This window comes from Sus scrofa, chromosome 8, assembly GCF_054392235.1.
Source record: "Sus scrofa isolate SSC_HxYL_T2T_F1_AM1 chromosome 8, Sscrofa_HxYL_maternal_Yorkshire_Landrace_v2.0, whole genome shotgun sequence".
NCBI lineage: Eukaryota > Metazoa > Chordata > Mammalia > Artiodactyla > Suidae > Sus > Sus scrofa.
Window position 1 is genome coordinate 96995447 of NC_139390.1, and position 21742 is coordinate 97017188.

Here is a 21742-nt window from a genome sequence, read left to right on the forward strand (position 1 = left end):
CTTGCTAAAGATTTATCAATACTATTTTTCCTCAAAGAACTTGCTTTTAGTTTCATTGCTTTTCACTATTTTCTGTTTTGTTTTGCCTTGATTTCTGCTTAGGACTTTATTACTTACTTTCTTCTAATTACTTCGTGTTTAACTTGCTCTTCTTTCCCTGATATCTTGATTTGAGACTTTTCCTTTTTAAACATACACATACAGGGCTAGAAATTTTTCCACTAAGTCCTGATTTGAATTTCACAAATTCAAATATGTTGAATATCCAGTTCTCATATGAATTTTTCTTTGTTCCACAAGTTATTTATAAGTGTGTTAGTTTTCAAATAGCTGATATTTCTATTAATGACTTCTAATTTTATTCTATTGTATGACTCAAATCCTCTTAAATTTTGGAATCATTTTTATGTTCCAGAATATGGTCTGTCTTAATAAATATTAGAGTTCTGGAGTTCCCGTCGTGGCGCAGTGGTTAACGAATCCGACTAGGAACCATGAGGTTGTAGGTTCAATACCTGGCCTTGCTCAGTGGGTTAAGGACCTGGCGTTGCCATGAGCTGTGGTGTAGGTTGCAGACGCGGCTAAGATCCCACATTGCTGTGGTTCTGGTGTAGGCTGGTGGCTACAGCTCCAATTCGACCCCTAGCCTGAGAAACGCCATAGGCTGTGGGAGCGGCCCAAGAAATGGCAAAAAGACAAAAAAAAAATAAAATAAAATAAAAATAAGAAAATAAATATTAGAGTTTCTTTTGATTGAATTTTCTCTTTATTACGGGTTGCACAACTTGAATTTTCTCAAGTCAGATAATTTGTTTTTTATTCTCACTGAAGTACATTCTTCAATAATTCTTACAGTGAAAGTCTGTGAGTGACAAATTCTTCTAGCATGTTGCTATGTCTTTTTGTCTGTTTTCGCACCCACGGCACGTGGAGGTTCCCAAGCTAGAGGTCTAATTGAAGCTGTAGCTGCCAGCCTACACCACAGCCATAGCAACACCAGATCCAAGATGTGTCTGCAACCTACACCACAGCTCACAGCAACGCTGGATCCTTAACCCACTGAGCAAAGCCAGGGATAGAACTGGCAACCTCACGGTTTCCAGTTGGATTCATTTCCACTGCGCCACGATGGGAACTCCAAGTTAGATAACTGCTGATGTGGTTCCAGACATTGTAAATTTCTCCTTGTGGGCTGCTGGATATGTTTTGTATTCCTACAAGTATTCTTAGCTTTCTTCTGTTATGCAATTAAACTACTTAGTTTTGTTTGGTCTTTCTGTATCTTATTTTCAAGATTTTTTTACTTAGAACAATAACATTACTCACTTTACAGCTAATTATTTCTAACTTATGAAGAAAGGTCTTTCTGAACACTCTAACTAATATGTCAGTCACTAGGAAATGTCTTTGTCTCCTCACGTTGCCATAACAAAATACCATCAAGTGGGTACTCAAATGACAGAAATTTATTTCCTTCGGGTAGTGGAGGCTAGAAGTCCATGATAATAGTGCTGGCATGAGCAGGCACTGGTAAGGGCCCTCTTTTTTAGCTTGCAGATGACCACCTTCTTCTTGTGTCCTTACATGGCAGAGAAAGAAGGAGGGCAAACTCTCTTCTATCTTTTTTATGAGGGCACTAAATTAATCAGACAAGAGTCCTACCCTCATGAACTCATCTAACCATAATTAATTCACAAATTCCATCATGTTGGGAGTAAGGACTTCAATGTACAAATTTGGGGGAAACACAAATGCTCATTCCATAGAAGTACTTTTTCCAGCCTTTCTTGTGAGAAGTGACAATGCTCTTGATTATGTATGAGCACTGGTTACTACTATTTCTAATCCTCTTCAATGGTTATTACCCCGGTCTCTGATGATTTCTTCATGGGTATAGGCTGTTCTTCACAGGTATAGGCTGATCAGTATTGCATTGAAAATTCAAGGATGACCATCTGGAAATCTCAGATTCTCATTCTGAAGCGCTCTCCTCTCCAGAACTCTCTGATGAGAACCTTCATGGTCTTGGTCTCCCAAAATTTAAGCTTCTTTTCCTCAAAACAGAAAGTCCATTGGACTCCGCTGGGGCACCCTTTCTGAACTGCATCCTGAAAGCTGTCAAATCAGAAAGGTGGGGCAATTAGAGAGCTCATTTTGTATTTTTCCTATCTCTCAGAAATCATTATCTTCCATTGCTTGATGTCCAATGTGTTGAAGATATTTCTTTAATAAATTTTACTTTTTTTTTTTGAGAGATGTCGGGATTTTTTTATTTTTAATGGAGAAGAGTAAATCTCGTACCTATTTCTCTATTTTCACTATAAGTGATTGTTTCAATTATTTAAATAATAAAATAACCTTATTATTTAATGATTGCTTAAGTAATATTCTAAATAACTCAAATACAACCAGAAAGTACAAAAAAGAAGTTCAATTGGAATTCCTACTCTGAGAATTACTCACTTACTATCACATTAACATATTTTGGCTTTCCATTCATGTATAAAGTTAAGTGAGAGTTCCTGTCATGGCTCAGCAGAAACAAATCTGACTAGCATCCATGAGTCCCTGGCCTCACTCAGTTCGTTAAGGATCTGGCACTGCTGTGAGCTGTGGTGCAGGTCACAAATGGGGCTTGGATCTGGCACTGCAGTGCCTTTGGTGTAGGCCACAAATGGGGCTTGGATCTGGCATTGCTGTGGCTGTGGTGTAGGCCAGTGGCAGTAGCTCCAACTCAACCACCAACCTGGGAACCTCCATATGACGTGGGTGCGGCCCTTAAAAGACACACACACACACACAAATTTAAATGTGTATGTGTGTGTGTGTACATATAAAAATTACTTTACATAAATAGAGTTTTTAATTTTTGATTTATAGTCATGGAATTGATCTTCTATAATCTTCTGGGCTATGTTTTCCACATTCAAAACATATTATGAACATCTTCAGAGTTATAGCTTGAACTCATTTTTATGATTTTATTTATTTGTTTTATGATATTACATGGAGCACGATTACGAAGTGAAATTATACAGTTTTTCCTGTACTGATGGGTATTTACTTTTTAAAATTCTTGACTCAAGCTAAATATGAAGCAATAATCATTATTTTACAAGTATTCTTTTAAAAGGGGATTTTTTAAAACAATAAAGTCTGAGAAACAGCTGTGGGCCACTCCATTATTGAAGCTATTCTAAGGATTTTTTTCTTTTATTCTGAATCAAATAAAATACTGTTAGAAGAAAATCTACACAGTCTAGCTATGAGTTCTTGTCCTATGGTTGGTTTCTTTAAAAGGAAAAGTTCACTGAAAAAAGTTTCTAGATGATGGATTTAAGGGAAAATTCTATCAAAATTGCCATGTTTGAGGAGTTCCTATCATGGCTCAGGGGTAATGAGCCCAACTAGTATCCATGAGGATGCAGGTTTGGTCCCTGGCCTTGCTCAGTGGGTTAATGATCTGGCATTGCTGTGAGCTGTAGAGTAGGTTGCAGACACAGCTTGGATCCTGCATCTCTGTGGCTATGGCATAGCCCACAGCTGCAGCTCCAATTCGACCCCTAGCCTGGGAACTTCTATATGCCATGGTGTGGCCCTAAAAAGAAAAAAAAAATACTATAGCTACACATTATAAAGCATCTCCCTCAGCTACAGAAGACAGTAACTAAGACTCTGAACTATTCGGAAATTCTGGTTTGTTTAGGCAGTCGAACTCTGTTGAGTGGAGGTACAGAAAAACATGACAGGTAGGTGATTCCTTGGGTTTCCGGAGTGCCCTAAGGAACCAAGGTTGAAATTGTCACTTGGCAAGTGTCAGTTTTGCAGCAACTCAATAAATTAGATGGAACAGTGATTTCATAGAAGAGATTGAGTCCAATCTGGATTCCTGCCTTCCTTTACTTGCTCTATCCTACAAAATTTAGGGAACTAAATATATTCAGTGTCTTAGAGCATACTGTAGGCAGTTTGTCAATGACTAGTCCAGTGTTGTCAAGCCTTTCTGCATTACTTCTCATGGCCACTCTAAAACCTTGCACCACCAAGCTCATGGTCACAGCCCATGGCATCAGTTGTGACCCAGGGATCCTGGCTCACTGATTTGCTTAGGAATGGTGATGTCAATACTCTATGTATACTTGAAGAATATCGGTAATCTGACAACTTAATGTTAATTTTTCAAATTCACATACAGTAGACTTCACAAAGAATTAACATTATTATACTAAATAGTATTATATTTAGGAAAATCACAAGAAAAATAAACCATATAATTCACCATTTGAAGGTTATCTGATAGACTGCTCTGGTTATTATTGCTGTATAAGTAATTGCCACCAAACCTAAGTGCTTCAGACAATCATTTTATATTGCTCATGATTTTGTGGGGCAGGAATTTGGAAGGGTCTCAGCAAGGCTCAAGAGGAAGGATATCCAATTGTCTTCCTCTCATGTCTGAAAGCTGATAATGGCTACTGACTGCTATATGTGGCACTCAGTATGCTCCTCTAAGGGGAGTTAGGCTTTATACAGTGCAGTTCCATTCTCTTAGAGAAAAAAATCTTTAGACAACAAGTTGGAAGCAGCAGTGTCTTTCTCTGATCTAGCCTTGCTAGTCTCATACCATCACTTCTGCTAAACTCTGTTGTTCAAAGAGGTCACAAGGTCTGCCAAGGCGGGAGAGATTTCAGCATTTGATGTAGAGTGGGAAGATCACATTAAAAAATATATATATATTTATACACTGCTGTGGCTGTGGCTGTGGCCGGCAGCTGTAGCTCCGATTCGACCCCTAGCCTGGGAACCTCCATATGCTGCAGATGCGGCAGCCCCCCAAAGAAAGGCCAAAAAAAAATGTGATATGAGAGATAAAATTATGGTTATATTTATTACTAAATTGAGCTAATTTTATCATTATCACTCCAAGAATGACAGAAATCATCATTCATTATTAGAGTATTGATTTAGGTACATTACCCCTACACAGCTTATATGGCAGACAGTGATGTCTTCAAAACACCAATCCATAGATCCACATATACTATATGATGAATCTGGATGTAGAAGAAACTAACATTAGGACAAATTACAGGGTAGTTCTTCAGGCTATAGGTTTGAACATACAGTAGATGAAAGCAAACAAACTTGATATTTGTGTCTAAAGCATACAGTAGCAAATATTGCTCATAAACCCATAATATTTAAAGCATTTCTATTCAAAATAACTTATACTTACCTAGCTTGAATTTATTTATTTATTTACAGTCTCAAGGTTTAGCATAATGGAATTTTATTTCATTACTCAGTGAATTTTATTACATTTATAGGTGTAAAACAATCATCACAACCAAATTTTATAGCATTTCCATCCCAAACCTCCAGTGCATCCCCTCACCCCTAAGCTGTCTCATTTGGAAAACATAAGTTTATAAGTCTGTGAATCAGTATCTGTTCTGCAACGAAGTTCATTGTGTCCTTTTTTTAGATTCCACATTTAAGTGATAGCATTTGATGTTAGTGTGTCATTGTCTGACTTCACTTAACATGATAATTTCTAGGACCATCCGTGTTGCTGCAAATGCAGTCATTTCTTTCCTTTTAATGGCTGAGTAGTATTACATTGTGCATATGTACCTCATCTTCTTTATCCGCTCCTCTGTGAATGGACATTTAGGTTGTTTCCATGTCTTGGCTATTGTATATAGTGCTGCAATGAACACTGGAGTACATGTATCTTTTTGAGTCATGGTTTTCTCTGGATAGATGCCCAGGCATGAGACTGCTCAATCAAATGATAATTTTGTTTTTAGTTTTCTGAGGAACCTCTATACTATTTTCCACAGTGGCTGCACCAATTTACATTCCCACCAACAGAGTAATAGGGTTCCCTTTTCTCCACACCCTCTCCAGGGGATTTATTGTTTATAAACTTTTTGATGATGGCCATTCTTACTGGTGTAAGATGGTACCTCACAGTAGTTTTCATTTGCATTTCTCTAATAATTAGTGATGTTGAACATTTTTTCATGTGTTTTTTGGCAATCTGTATGTCTTCTTTAGAGAATTGTTTGTTTAGATCCTCTGCCCATTTTTTGATTGGGTTGTTTGTTTTTTTTGGTATTGAGTGGTAGGAGGTGTTTATAAATTTTGGAGATTGATCCCTTGTCAGTTGATTCATTTGCAAAGATTTTTTTCCCATTCTGTAGGCTGTCTTTTTGTTTTGCTTAAGGTTTCCTTTGCTGTGCATAAACTTTTAAGTTTAATTAAGTCCCATTTGTTTATTTATTTTTTTCTTATTTCTTTACTCTAGGAGGTAGATCTGAGAAGATTTGCTGTCAGAGAGTGTTTGGCCTGTTTTCCTCTAAGAGTTTTATAGTATCTGGTCTTATATCTAGGTCTTTAATCCATTTTAAGTTTATTTTTGTGAATAGTGTTAGGAAGTGTTCTAATTTCATTCTTTTACATGTGGCTGTCCAGTTTTCCCAGCACCACTTATTGAATGGGCTGTCTTTTCTCCATTGTATATTCTTGCCTACTTTGTCATAGATTAGTTGACTGTAGGTGTGTGGGTTTAATTCTGGGCTTTCTATCCTGTTCCACTTATCTATGTTTCTGTCTTTGAGCCCGTTTAATACAGTTTTGATGACTGTAGCTTTGTAGTATAGTCTAGAGTCAGGGAGTTTGATTCCTCCAGCTCCATTTTTCTTTCTCAGGATGTCTTTGGCTATTCTGGGTCTTTGCGCTTCCAAACAAACTTTAAAATATTTTGTTCTACTTCTGAGAATTCTACCAAATTCACTGATGAATTCTAATTGTTCACTGGTAGCATTTTTAGGATTTTCTAGGTATAGTATCATGTCATCTGCATCTTCTTCCTTTCCATTTTGGATTCCTTTTATCTTTTTTTTCTTCACTGATTGCCATGGCTAGGACTTCCAAATCTATGTTTTTGAACCCTCCTGATTATTCAAACTATTCAACTCACTGAACCCAGGCACATGTCAATTGAATCTAAAACCTCCATTGTAGAAAAAAGATGTAGAGAATGTTATAGCCTTTTTATAGATTCTCTACTGGGATCTAGTCTTATTAAAGGAACATTTTTCATTGCTTGCCTAATGTGGGAAATATATTAAGAATTTAAAATATCTGAACCACTCTCTAATATCTTCTAAGGGATCTTGACTAATTTAAAAGAAATTTCAATCATAATTAGAACTCCAACAGAAGTAGAAAACGCAGAACAGGCACTGGGTTTTCAGCTAGATGCATAAATATTTCCTAGAAGAACACTGCTCTATCTTGCTGGCTATCCCCCACCAACTCTTTTAGAGAATAAGTGGGATGATAAGGATAATCTTCTACAGAAATAAATCTTTTTTTTAAGTGTGGCAATATTCCAAAGTTCAATATAGGTAGAATTTACTTAAGAATTTTGACAATATATTATTTAATTCTCACAATAACTTATGTGGTAGATATTATTATAATTATTTAACAAATTATAAAATTGAAGACCAGAAAAATTAAATATCTTTCCCTCATGTACAGTTACTCTGTGAGAACCCAGTATATGAAAATAAGCAGTATGTCCATAGACCATCCCACATAACTTGTCACTGGTGGTTGCTGCCTCCCACTCAATCTAACTGTCTTAAAACTTCGTTAGAAAAACCTCAGCTTCTGCTTTTACCTGTGCTTTATCTCTTCTTTAGACAGTTGGCCACCAAATTTCTCAGTCTCCAATTAATTAGACTGTAGTCATTTGAGAGCAAATATATTTGCAGTTGAAGACACATTCTAGAAGAAAAAAAATCCTTGTACTGTGCTTTTGCAAATAGGAATTCAATTGGGAGAGAACTATTTTAGTTTAGTTCTTAATGGAAAATGCATTGTCATATGTTATAAAGAGTTAAAATTTATATAAAAATCTATGCCTGTATGGTATGTAAGGGGCATATTGTTCCACATTATTTTGTCTCATATTTATTTGGGGGGTTTAGTCTGCACACATGACCTACTGACACCATTGATATAAGAGACTATAGACTACACTGGAGCAGATCTAAGAAGTCATAGTTATGACCACGGAATAGAGGGCAAAAAGCACTGCCATTTGTATCTTAGGGAGTAATTCAAGTTGGGTTTGCCTGGTAGCAAATTCTGAGATATTAGGACTTATAATGTTTGTTAGGGAATGCCCTTTGAGTCACTATCTGTGGATAGAAAGAGAAGAAAACAAGAGTGGTCAGAGAAAATTGTTGATGTGTGATGACATGTCAAAGGAAGCCGAGATGGACCTAATACAGAGCTTGGAAGCTGGAATGGATAATGACTCAGAATTGAGACAAGAGGTGAATCTTTATAATTATGCTCACCTTCTAATTCCTTGAAATTCAACAGGCATTGAATTTGGGCTGCCCTAGGAAGGGAACCTGACTTTGGACTAAATTATTCTCTTCATTCAAGGCAAAACCCAAAGCAAGCCGATGGTTAAATTCCATTTGCCAATAGCACAAAGTACCTGGATAAGTAAGTCCTTTATATTTGAAGTAGGATCTAGGCAGTTTATCACAGACTAACCTAAGAAGACAATGGTTAGGACAGGAAAGAAGCTGCTTATACACACTGTTTGATAAAGGATAGCCTGAGGCACAAACTAGTAACAGACATCACCTTAGCCCTTGGGGACTGGAACCAAAATTCTGATAAAGTGGACTGGTAATGTGAAAGACAAAAGGAGGCAAATACATTGCATGATTTACAAGATAAAAGTCCCAACTACAGACTTTTAAGAGAAAACTATTAAGTTGAATCAGCTCAACTGGAATATGGCAGTTCTTCCAAAGTGTGACTATGAGATGGATAGATGTGAGCAGTGATGTGTATTGAGCTACGGCAAACTGAATACAAGACTATAATGTTTTCTGCTTATTTGGGGTTATTCTTTGAGTTACATGTAGCAGGAAAGTGTCTGTTAGATGAGGTTTATCATCTCTCCCAAATAGGAGAGCAGCTTTAGTCAAGAACAAGATTCTGTCTTAAGTTTTCCTAGATTAAATAGGCTGAAATAAATGTCAAATTCTAATGGTCCTCTTGAACCTTTACTATTTTTGTCTTAAAATTATCAGAACAAACAGGTTATGTTATTTGAAGACTATTATAGCAAGCATTGACTTAGGTATTTATTATTAATCAAGAAAAAGACATCCTAACACAGAATTCAAAATGATCTTACTGAAGTTGATTTAAATTGAATATTGAGATATATCTCCTGCAATTCAAGGTTATGTGAGTTCCTTTCAATATGACACTGCCATAGAAAAGGGGGAAATACACATTTATCTTTTGTTTTCACACAATATATAAAATGATTCAGTTGAAGAACTTTTGATTAAATAGCTAAAACAGAATACTACCTGAATCAAACATAAATTAGTTGAAAGAAAAATGAAGATTTCTTACTTATAATAAAGATTAAAATTTAAATATATAAAATTACTCTACTGCTTGTATTCTAATATAACATAGAGAGACATTTCATTACATTTTCAGATTAGAAATTACAGGGTTTCCGGTTTTACATTAATGGGTATAAACTATATCACCAGATTGAATGTCACCAGTCACTTCCTCATCTTTGGAAACTTTGCAGTGCCAAAATTGGGAAATTTTAATTAAGTCAAACGTTCTTTTCATATGTAGTTTTCAATAATGATAATCTCTCATTTAATAATTTAATAGTTCCAAGACAATTTGGGGGCATTCTTTCTATTCATTGAATATTTTATCCTGACCCAAATAATGAAGAATTTTTAAAATATAGGGATCCTGTCATTGCTACTTCTAATAGAATATACTCCAGTAAGAAATAAATTATTTCTCATACAATATCCAGGAAGTATGGGAGATTTATTTGCTAATATATACTATTATATCACTAAAGAATTATATCATTATATACATATAATGATATAATTATAATTTAATATATAATTATGTCATGGCTCTTCTTAGAACACTGTATATTTCTTTTAGATATTCTGACAAGAATGCACAATATATTGAGTGTATTTTGCTATTTTCCAAACTGCTTAGGGTTAATATTAATTATTAATATTAAGAAGCAAAAATACTATCCATTTTATTTGGCTCACTAGAAAGACTGTAGAATCAGAAATCACATACTTCTGATCCTACCACTAACCACCTTTGTTTAAACATTGGAAAATCAGGATAGATCTTAGAAAATACATTTAAAATTGGGCTTTGTCCTGGATATTCTAGCAGTGTGCCCTTTACTCTGAGTGCATTAGAGACATGAATTGATGGTGCTACAAGTCCTCCACTCTTGGTCTCCCTTTAACCAGAAAAATATTCCCATATATTTTTAATAACATGAGATTCTGAAGGTTATTCCTTTTGAAGAAAGGTCTCTAATATTGGCAGGAAAAAGCCATAATGTGGTTGTATGTTTTCCAGAAAAAAAAAAAATAGACTAATTTAGAGAGGTTTAGAGAAGGGAGAATCTTTAGTGATTTCATTTAATAATTTCCACTCATAAAGAGTCATCAGACTCAATGGAAATTTTCATAAAAAACCATATATCCCAGGTCTTCTTCCTAGAAATCATAGCTCAGACTGAATTTGGAGCTAGAAAAACCCCCTTGACAAACTTTGGTTGATCATAACAACTGATCTAGTCTTGTCCCTAGTTTTAGAGATGATAAAATTAACAATCAGAAAAGAAATGAGGAGTTCCCATTGTGGCTCAGTGGTAAGGAACCCAACTAATATCCATGATGACAAAGGTTCGATCCCTGACCTTGCTCAGTGGCTTAAGAATAGTGTTGCCATAAGCCACAGTGTAGGTCACAGAAATGGCTTGGATCTGGCATCGCTGTGGCTGTGGCACAGGCTGACAGCTGCAGCTCTGATTCTATCTCTAGCCTGGGAATTTCCATATGCCACACATGTGGTCTGAAAAAAAAAAAAGGAAAAAAAAAAAGAAAAGAAATGATACTTAGGTGACCATCTCTTGCCCCCAAGCCTGTGCTACAAAATGTAGAATTTTCTCTTCATATTTGATTATAGTACATATAAAATGAATATGTTAATTTTTCACAAGTTATATAGATGCTTCAGTATTGCCAGATGTAGATTTTATGAAGTAGTTTTATAATATTCTTGATATGCATCTAGTGCAAGAGCACCATCCATGTACAACTCTTGGATGCCCTCAGGGTGTTTTTGACATTCCAGAATTTGGTCCCCTTCCACTTTCCCCTATTGCTATATGCCGACATCAACTTCTATGAAACAACATAAAATCCGTAGAGAGAAGACAAGTGTAGGCTTCTAAAAGACCTATCCATATAAACTTACAATATCTGCCATTTTTTCTGCCCTCAGATTTTCAAATATGTTTATATTCAGTATTGCATTTTCCAGAAAAACTTCATGGGGTACATTGACACAAATTTAAAGGTACAATAGCAAAAGGCATGTAATTGTGTGTGTATGTGTATTTTCCTTCTTTTGGAAGATGATAGATAGATAGACTAGATAGATATCTTCCTTCTTTTGGACAGGTAATAAGTGCAAGTGCTCATAGATACATTGTAGGAAGATCAGAGGTTGTGACTTTGTGGTGTGACAAGCAGGGTTTTCAAAAAATGATTCTGAGCATAGTATGGTTTGCTAAGAAATTGGAGACATTCTTCTACTTAGGGAGACTGTACCTAAGTATTTACAGGACTGAAGACTTCATACTCCTGGCTAGAGGAATTACAACTCTTTAGATTATGGGAATCTGGTTTTTGGATACCTTTTGTATACAGCAGGTACTTAAACTCCAAATACTTAGTACCCCAGAAGTCTTTTTTTTTTTTTTTTTTTGGTTTCCCAACTGGAATGGCTTTCATACCTGTCCTAAATGGAGGGAGAAAAACAAGAGAAACCATTCATCCATTACAATGTAAAACTCACTGTAGGTCAAATAGATGGCTCATTTATGATGCTAATAAAAGAATTGGCAACCACATGCCTCTTTACCTCTTCCTGATCCTTTAATGCTAAGTAGATCCATTGATCCATGCCAAATGACAAAGTTAAATTCACCCCAAAGTCTATTGTTAGACAGCTGCCTCTACAAAGGAATCATCTTTCCTAGACAGATGTATTTAACTTTCTCACCCTTTAGTACATATGAGAAAAAGGACTTGAACTTTCAGAAGAACAAAATGGCATGGGGAAATTCTCTCTTCTCTTTAACTTAGAACATAATCTCCCACCAGTTCCTATGCAGCAATCTATTTCATGCTCTATAATTAGATTTTCCTTTGTCAGTTCTTTGGAAAATCTGACACTTTTTCACAAGAGAAAGTCTACCTTCTTCTACTAGTAAACTGTAGCAACAAAGTCTTGAGTCAGAATCAAAAGATGGTCTTCTGTTCAGGCTCAGTTTTCTTGAGTGACTAGAATGGAGATGTGTAAAGATTTTGGAGAGTAAGAAATTCTGTGCTCTCTCTCTGTTTCCCTAATAGCAAAAACAACATTTTCTTCATTTAATGATTTCCTTCTAATTACTAAAGAACCAAAGAAACCTTACTCAATTGATGATTAAACTTTCTCTACAGTTAATAACCTCCCCCCTTTTTTTTTTCCCTGAATGAGTGTATTGGCTTTGACTTTTGCAGTGTCACTATTTAATTTTCATGGTTAATTGCAAATATAAAAATAAATACCATTGTCTATTATTTAAACAAATCAGGCTGTTGGACATTCTGGGGCAGCAGTTAACAAGCAGATGGTAGACAATACATCATTTTTACTCTTGTGAGTCTGTATGAATGAACTCTGCAAACTCTGACCTTGGCCATCGCTTTTTCCATAGGCCTCATTGAACATAAGCCAAGAAGAAAGAGTATTAATTCAAGTATATGAACCAGTAACAATTCAGTCCCCGAGTTTAGTCCCTCTTTGGTCTTCTGGGTTCATCAAAATCAGGACACTCTCTAAGGTTAACACACCTAGAGACAGGGCAGCCCCTCCTAGAGAACCCCTTTGTGAGTCTCCCTGTTAGAGATCTCCTGTTAGAGATTTAAGAAAACCTGTCTCAATTCCAGGATGCCAGTTGACAGAGGTTTTTTTCAATTGATCTCATTGAATATAGCAGAGAATAAAACTCAAGATTTTTTGCATCCCCCCAAGATCCTGGGAGAATTCTGAGTCTCCAGTTCATCCTCTATAATTCAGAAGCTATGTCACATTTCTACTATGTTAAACTTAGATAAATCAGGCCATTTAACATTAAAGTAAGCATCAGAATACTTGTTTGGAATCATGCTGTCTTAGCCATTAACTAGATGTATAATTTTAGAAATCACTGAATGTCCTTTACATATCCTACTCATTTGTAAAATAAGAGAACTAAATATTATTACTAACTAAAGGTTCATGTTAGGCCCAATATTATTACTAATATCCATTTTAAATCTAATATTACCACTCATATCTCAATAATCCATCAATGATTTCATAGGTTCAGCCTATCCATATTTCCCATCCATAATTGTAACAGTATCTTAAGAGTCACCTGCTCTAGCTTTCTCCCTTTCCAATCTGTTATCACAGCGAAGTCAGAACTATTTCTATCGGGCAATTCTGATTATTCCATTTTCCTTGAAAATATTCGTTAAGTCGTTGGTTAAGTTTTTTAGTCTCCAGAGGTAATCAATCTCCAAATTCCTTGCTAATCAATGCCTGATTATATTCACAGACAAATTGCTCAGTGATTACATCATCTCTCTGTCCCTTGCTCATGGTCTTTGAGGCAGCTTCTGATTGTACTAAGAATGTATTTGTCCTTTACCCTTTATTTGCCTAAGTTACACACTTTCTAGGGATTCATTTCAATGACTATTTCCTATTGGGAATAATGGACTTCTCTAAAACCTTTCAAGTTGGAGTTTGGAAGTCCCCCCCCCCCTTTTAACATTGAGCATTATTTTTATTTTTTCTTAAAGTTTTATTGAGATATAATTGACATACGGCACTTTTAAGCTTAAGGTGCACAGCATAATGACTTGACATACATATATTGTGAAATGATTACAGCAATACATTTAGTTAGTATCCATCACCTCATATCATTAACATTTTTTTAGGATTTACTTTCTTACAAACTATCACATACACAGCACAACAGTGTTAACTATAGACATCAAGTTGTACAGTGTACTCACAGGGCTTATTTATCTTCCATTCCACACTATACACCATATTTTCTTTTTTTTTTCAGCTTACTTTTATATTTATTATTTTTTATGGAAATATGATAACTCACAAAGGTATATCAGTTTTAGGTGTACAACACAGCCTACAAAATGATTACCAGGATGAGTCTAGTGTATGATATTCCTATGGCCTCATGGCTTCCTCCCAGGGATCACTACCCTGGGCCTTCACCCTCTGCCCTCTGTGACATCCTGGTTTTCCTCATAATTTGCAGACCCCAAATTTTAAACTCAAGAAACAACTTAAGATTATATGCTGTCATACATAGTGACTTATATTCTGTTTCATTGGTTTACTAAATAATAATAATACAAAAAAACCAAATATGAATAAATTTAGAGATGGACCAATTAAATATGCCAAATGTGTCTTCAAGAACTTCTATAATAAAACATACAACTGGACTTCCCCTTGTGGCACAGGAGAAACAAATGTGACTAGTATCCATGAGGATGCACCTTGCTCAGTGGATTGGGAAGCTGGCGTTGCCTTTGCCGTGAGCTGTTGCATAGGTTGCAGAGGAGTCTTGGATACCACATTGATGTGGCTGTGGCATAAGTTGGCTGTAGCTCTGATTATATCCCTAGCCTGGGAACTTCCATATGTTTCAGGTGCAGCTCTAAAAAGCAAACAAAAACAAAAACATGCAATTATCTCTTAGATAGAAGACTGAAGGGTGGAAAAATCAGCCTTACCAAGGGCTCAATGCATAATAGAACTTTATCTCCCTGATTCAAAATAATTTCAAGATAAATAGCACAATGTTGCCAGTACAACTACAGGTCCAAATGTGGTTTAATTTAATTCTCAGCAGTAAGTCCTCTAAGTTCATCCAAAAGGACAACAAAGCAGATTCCCATGAAACCAACACTTTTAAAAGGACTTGGTCATTTTTTAAAGAGGTTACATCTAGCTATAGCCAAACTCACATTCCCATACTAAAATAATTCAAATTATTCTAAAGGTGGCTAAATCACAGAGTAGAATTTGAAATTAACTTTTAAATGTTCATTTTCACCAGTGATCACCTGCTACTATATATGCAATAAAACCTATTTCCTAAAATCAAAGGACAGCATACTGAGAGGTAAAACTGGAGTATTAACTCATCTATAACACCGAATTCTACAGACTATGAACAGCAAATTAAATTTGTGTTTAAGGTCAGAATAATAAGGAACTTTTTATTTTTGAGAAAATTCAGTTATTAGTATTTGTATTGTTAGTAGTTACATGTAGGTTTTCTTTAAAGGCTTTTTTTTTTTTTTTCTTTTGAATAATGTTTACACCTGAGAAGACCTTATGGTTTGGTTTCTGAGTGGTTTAAGCGCAAACAAGTACAAGTGATTTTCATTATTCTGATGCAAGATTGAAAGTGGACATTTCATGTTAAATTTTTCCATTTAACTTCTTTTGAATAAAAGGAAGTTTGGGTAGAAGTCTGATGGAATGTTATGCTGTGATTTTTTTGTTTAGCTACTATTATGGTTTAATTGAAAGAATAAAGATTTTGAGGTCAATAACACATGACTTTAACTCTTTCCACTACTTACTATTTATGAAAATTTGGGCAAACTACTTCCTTTTTCATAAATGCCACATCATCTTTTGGAAAGTAATAAAAGACTTACTGTAATTTATATTGTTAAAAGACATAATGTGTGGATAAGCCTAATACAAAGTAGCTCTTTAAATGTTAACCTACCACAGTAAGTTCCTCTTTGATTATGACCTTTAAATTCATCCAATTCTATCCTTTCAATTTGCAAGTAAGTTAACTTCAGACCAATGAATTATATTCAGCCAGCAAAAATTCATAATACACAAAATGTGGTTAAAAAAACAACTGAGTACCTAGGAACCACTGTCCTTGGGAAAAATGATTAGGTAGGGTAAAATTATTTTGATTTAAGGATAGTCATACTGTGCTGAAACCATTATAACATAATTCAATTTTTTTTTCATTTTCACTTTCCTCATCTATCTAATGTTCCTAATAAATAGTAACTTTCTTATGATTTCCATGATAACATACCTTAATATGAATAGCATAAATAAATGAGTAAATAATATAGAAAATTTTACTTGAATTTAATTAAAGCAATGGCAAAATGATAAAAAAGAAAAAACTTGGTGCAAAAAGTTTTCAATCACATGATTTATACCCCTACTTAAAAACATTTAGTTGGCACCTAATCCTGGTGTTTTGATTTCACTTGAGAAAAATTATGATAAAATTTCTTTTTAGGTTAGAACCTCATTTCATCTTTACCCTTCATTATTGGTATACTTTTCGCATTATTATAAAGGTCAGCAGAACCCACAGAGTGAAAGGAAATTAATGGATTTTGAATCAGGGCAAAAAACATTGAACTTTACTCAGAATTCTATAGTGGCCCTTTTTAGTATAGTGTTTCAGGAAAGAACTTGCTAGTGAAATTTGCAGAAGAACTCATGTAAATAAGGGAAAGTACTTTTTATGAAGTGGGTTTTAAACATTAGCTTTCTCTTCTCTGTAGTTCTATGTTGAGATAAGAGTTGTTAACTCTCTCACTCACTCACATATTCTCTCATATGCATATTCTACAAAAAGAAAATATGGTCACTATGTCTAGACATTCACTCTTAAACAGACAGAAACACATGCATATATATGTATCTATACATATATACACACATATGCGATACATATATATCAGATATAGATGCTCCATTATTTGTTTATCTTAGGAGAAGATAACACTTTTTATTTGTGCAACATGTTGTAGTGTTCAGTGAAAGTAAAGTCTATCTTCAACCACGACGTCAATTATTTTGACAAGAATGTCAGTTAATTATAAACTATTTATATCATTCATTGATTCTATTTAAATACTCTTAGCTGTGTTATACACCACCTGCACCACTTTCTCACAATCTTTGTATATTCATATTAACACTATTTTTTAAAGTTCAGTGTATTATAAACATTGATTTTTTCTTTTCATCTTTTTCTCTTGTATCATTACATTTCTAAAAGGGAAACATTAATGGAAAAATGCAATTTAAAATGCACATGTGGAGTTCCCGTTGTGGCGCAGTGGTTAACAAATCTGACTAGGAACCATGAGGTTGCGGGTTCAATCCCTACCCTTGCTCAGTGGGTTAACGATCTGGCGTTGCCGTGAGCTGTGGTGTAGGTTGCAGACGCAGCTCGGATCCCGCGTTGCTGTGGCTCTGGCGTAGGCCGGTGGCTACAGCTCCGATTCGACCCCTAGCCTGGGAATCTCCATATGCTGCGGGAGCGGCCCAAGAAATAGCAAAAAGACAAAATAAATAAATAAATAAATAAAATAAAATAAAATGCACATGTGCTCTTTAGTTTTTCTTAAAAATATTTCATGCTAAAAAGTACCAAATATGACATTTATTTTCTATAAAACAACTGCAGAAGTCAATATTTTATTGCTAAAAGCCACAAATCTTGTATGCATAAATTTGGTGAGACTCTTGTGTTTAAAATCCCTATATGATTTTTAAAAAGTAATATTCTCTAAAATAAATATAATATTAAATAAGTTTAAAAATGCCTGGAACTATTGTTCAATAAGAAGACTTTAGATAGCTTTCTACATTTTTTCTTAGAATTTCAAAATTGATCCAGTCTATCAATACGCATAGACTAAAATGTTGATTCCATAAAAATTTTTACATTAAATTATAATTTAATAGCAGTTAGGTATTACTTTGCACCTTAATCTTATTTTAAGTGAAAACATGTAAATTTACCTACAGTTTTTGCAGATCATTATCTCTAAATTAGAGATGCAAAACTTATACTGAATATTCTAAGGGCAAAAAAACTTAATTTGTTTATTAGTACTTCTTATTTATTTTTTCAGAAGTGTAATACAAATTCCACAGACATAATTAAAAGAAACTGTAAATTTGGTCCCACTGCTCTTTTAAGATATTATTTCTATGCTTACTTAAATTCAAAGTATGTGTTGCAATACCAATTTCTTCATCATTAGCACTTAATGGCTAAATATACACTTGATTTGGATTAGTGACATGGATGAAAAAGTTTTCTTTAAACGTGTGTTTAGTTTACTGCCTGAACTTTAATATCTTTAGAGACACACATACATAAACATTCTTTTGATCTTTCTGTATCAGGTAAAGGGAGAGAATATATAATTTTTCTACTTAAAATATTTATAATTCCTTGACAGCTACTAAAGTTGACAGGATATTAACAAAAACTATTAAATTGCATTGTATAGCCAGTGTTTTAACAAGGATAATATTATAGGTTCTAGATAATTTAAAAATATAACAGAAAAAATGGTCATCTATGTGAATTTATAATCAAGGAACCAAAAAAAAAAAAAAAGTGAATCCACATTACTCCTGGTTTTCTCTAAGCTCTCAAGCTACTTTTTCATGATGTTATTTTGCCACCATCCTTTACAATGCTAGGGTCACTTTTTTTTTTTAATCAAACCACAATACTAAGATGAAATGGGCAGTTTTACATTGCTGCTATTTTTTGGATAATCATTAAAGCTTTTCATTTGCCTATGATACTTCAGCTGAATTATATAATTTTGGGGATAAATTGGCATAATGGCCTCCTCATTAGCTGTTGCTAAGTGATATGATTAGTGAGTCTCATCTCAGTCTTGATGTCAGCATTCATTAACAGATTTTTTCATGACTGATTCCAATTTATGTACAGCCACAAGTTGGCTATAATTTTGCATGGGCAAATATCTCACAATCAAAGACACAAATATTTAGGGATAAATATCTTTTTCAAGTTTTGGGAATGAATATAAATTTATTGTCATTTATATTACAATGAAGGATACAAAGTATTATAATTAGTTTACCTTTTTTTCGCAAATAATAGCCTCAGCATATTTTATTTTACTTCTTTCAACTCATTTATTTTACCAGCATTATATTTCCTTAACTTGTCAAAATTTTATTTTTTTATACCTTAAAGTTATAACATCTGAAATAAATAATAATAATTAACTAGAGTCTATAATCATTAAGATAAAAATAAATTCAAATTAATCAATGCATTTATGTTTGAGAGATTTTTGCAATTTCTTTTTTTTTTTTTTGTCTTTTTGTCTTTTTGGGGCTGCTCCTGTGGCATATGGAGGTTCCCAGGCTAGGGGTCTAATCAAAGCTGTAACTGCCAGCCTACGCCAGAGCCACAGCATTGCAGGACCTGGTCTGTCTGCGACCTACACTACAGCTCACGGCATAGACCCCTAACCCACTAAGCGAGGGCAGGGATTGAGCCCACATCCTCATGGTTCCTAGTTGGATTTGTTAACCGCTGATTCACAACAGGAGCTCCTATCTTTGAAATGTTTTGACAAATATATAAGTTTACTATTATCCCTAATCAGCCAGAATAGTAAACAAGAGTAAGAAGTTAATACCAATATTAAGTTTAAAATTTCTAAATGGCCTAAAGTACGCATACACACTTTTGAGTTTTTTTTGTTATGATATTGATTTTTGCTTTCTGCTATAATTTAGCCAAGGTTTAATTAGAATTTGAACACAATAAATTAGCTGATAATTTAATTATGTGGTCACACTAAATACGCTAACTCTGAAAATGCCATGAAATGTATAAATATATACATTTTTATAAATCAAGTTAACATTAAAGGCTATTGGATGAAATCTCCTAGTGATCAGAAACTGTAAAAATTAGACCAACCATGAAAATTACCTGCTGGAAGAAATCGGAAAGCCAAAAATTATATCTTTAAAAACACAAAAGGGGAAAATAGAATGATTACCTAAAATGAGAAGAAAAATTAGACATGAGGCTCACACTTGGAGCCCCTCTTCTGCTGCTGCCTGCTCAGGAGAGATTTCTGAGAAGCTGATGGAGTATTACTTTTTCTGTGACTAAAGGGAGATATTAAAGAACAGAAACAAATATAAACAGTCTTGGAGGTGAAACAACACATCTATTTTAAGATATTGAGTTAAAATCATTTGAACAATATCAAAATCAACAACAGGAAACAGCAACATGAATGAAAGTAGAGACTCTCATACTGAGTGAAGTAAGTCAGAAAGAGAAAGACAAATACCATATGCTATCACTTATATCTAGACTCTAATATATGGCACAAATGAAACTTTCCACAGAAAAGAAAATCATGGACTTGGAGAATAGACCTGTGGTTGCCAAGAGGGAGGGCGACGAGGGGGATGGATTGGGAGCTTGGTGTTAATAGACTATTGTCTTTGGAATGGATTAGCAATGAAATCCTGCTATGTAGCATTGGGAACTATGCCTAGGCACTTATGATGGAGCATGATAATGTCAGAAAAAAGAAGGTATACATGTATGTGTAACTGGGTCACCATGCTGTACAGTAGAACAAAAAAATGTATCAGGTGAAAAAAAAATCAAGAAACCCCTCAAAAACAGCAACAAATTCAAATTATACTAGATTTTGATAAAGTAAAGGTGAATGTTTTAATCTCTAGTTAACCATTTAAAGAATATGGTTATGGTTATAATGTATGGTTATAATATCAGAAAAAAATTTAAAATGGAATAACAAAGCATGATTAAAATGAGAGCCAAAGAGAAAAGAATTAAAAAAAAAAAGATTGTGAAAAAATGAAGACCAGATCTTAAGACAATATTTGCAAAAAAGTATATCAATTTTATATTAAATGTGTTATAGTTTACTTTAGAATATAAAGATTACTATACTGGTTTAACACTAACAAAATTAAATTAAGTTTCATGGGAAAGGGTAAGTCATAAGTGTATGAATTAGCTAGCAAATTAGGTGAGGAAGGAAGAAAAGGCACTATAGGATATTATTTGATGTTGATATTGCTCCTCTTTCCTCTAGTGTTCATAGTATGTTCCCTTTTCTGTAATGCAGGAACTTTGTAAGAATACATTCTTTATGGAACAAATGTGGTTCTTCACTATCTCATTTACTCTATCACAGATATGAATTAGCAGGATAAAATTTCACAAAGTTCAAAGTGCATTCTAAGATAGTCTAACATAAAGTCTAGTTTATGTCATATATGTGTAAATTTACATTAGTGTACTAAGATCATCTTATAAAGTAATATAATAAAAAAGGAATGTATGAGTGCAGCTAAAACAGAGATGCAATAAAGACTTGACATTGTTGATTCAGTCTCATCCTTAAAAATGAGTTACTATCTGTATTCACAAAGATAGAAACATCATATTGTTGCTATAAATATGCAAATAAAAGTTTATCACATAACATGTTTGATAGTGTCATTGTATACTCTGGGTCATAGAGTTAATACCAGTAGGTATTTGTTTATTTTATGAGGTCTCATGAGGCTTCCAAATAAACCTGTGAGGCCAGTCAGTTGGAAATAAAGGAAATAAAATAGCAGAGTAGAAAAAGTTTATACAATA

The 21742-nt window shown here is 34.2% G+C and overlaps 1 long non-coding RNA gene across 6 annotated transcripts in view; it reads right to left on the reverse strand.

Moving 5' to 3' along the window:
• The window catches only part of LOC146400953 (uncharacterized), a 254701-nt gene that overhangs the window by 110861 nt on the left and 122098 nt on the right, over positions 1-21742 (reverse strand). For 2 of the 6 annotated variants that reach the window (XR_014812977.1, XR_014812978.1), the window contains 2 exons: positions 4978-5054; positions 744-2115 (listed from right to left, as the gene is read on the reverse strand). The exons of 2 other annotated variants lie outside the window; for them this stretch is intronic. This is a non-coding gene — a long non-coding RNA (uncharacterized LOC146400953). Of the gene's footprint in view, positions 1-743; positions 2116-4977; positions 5055-20108; positions 20221-21742 lie in introns of those variants that run through there. 2 more of the 6 variants (XR_014812975.1, XR_014812974.1) reach the window with 2 other exon arrangements.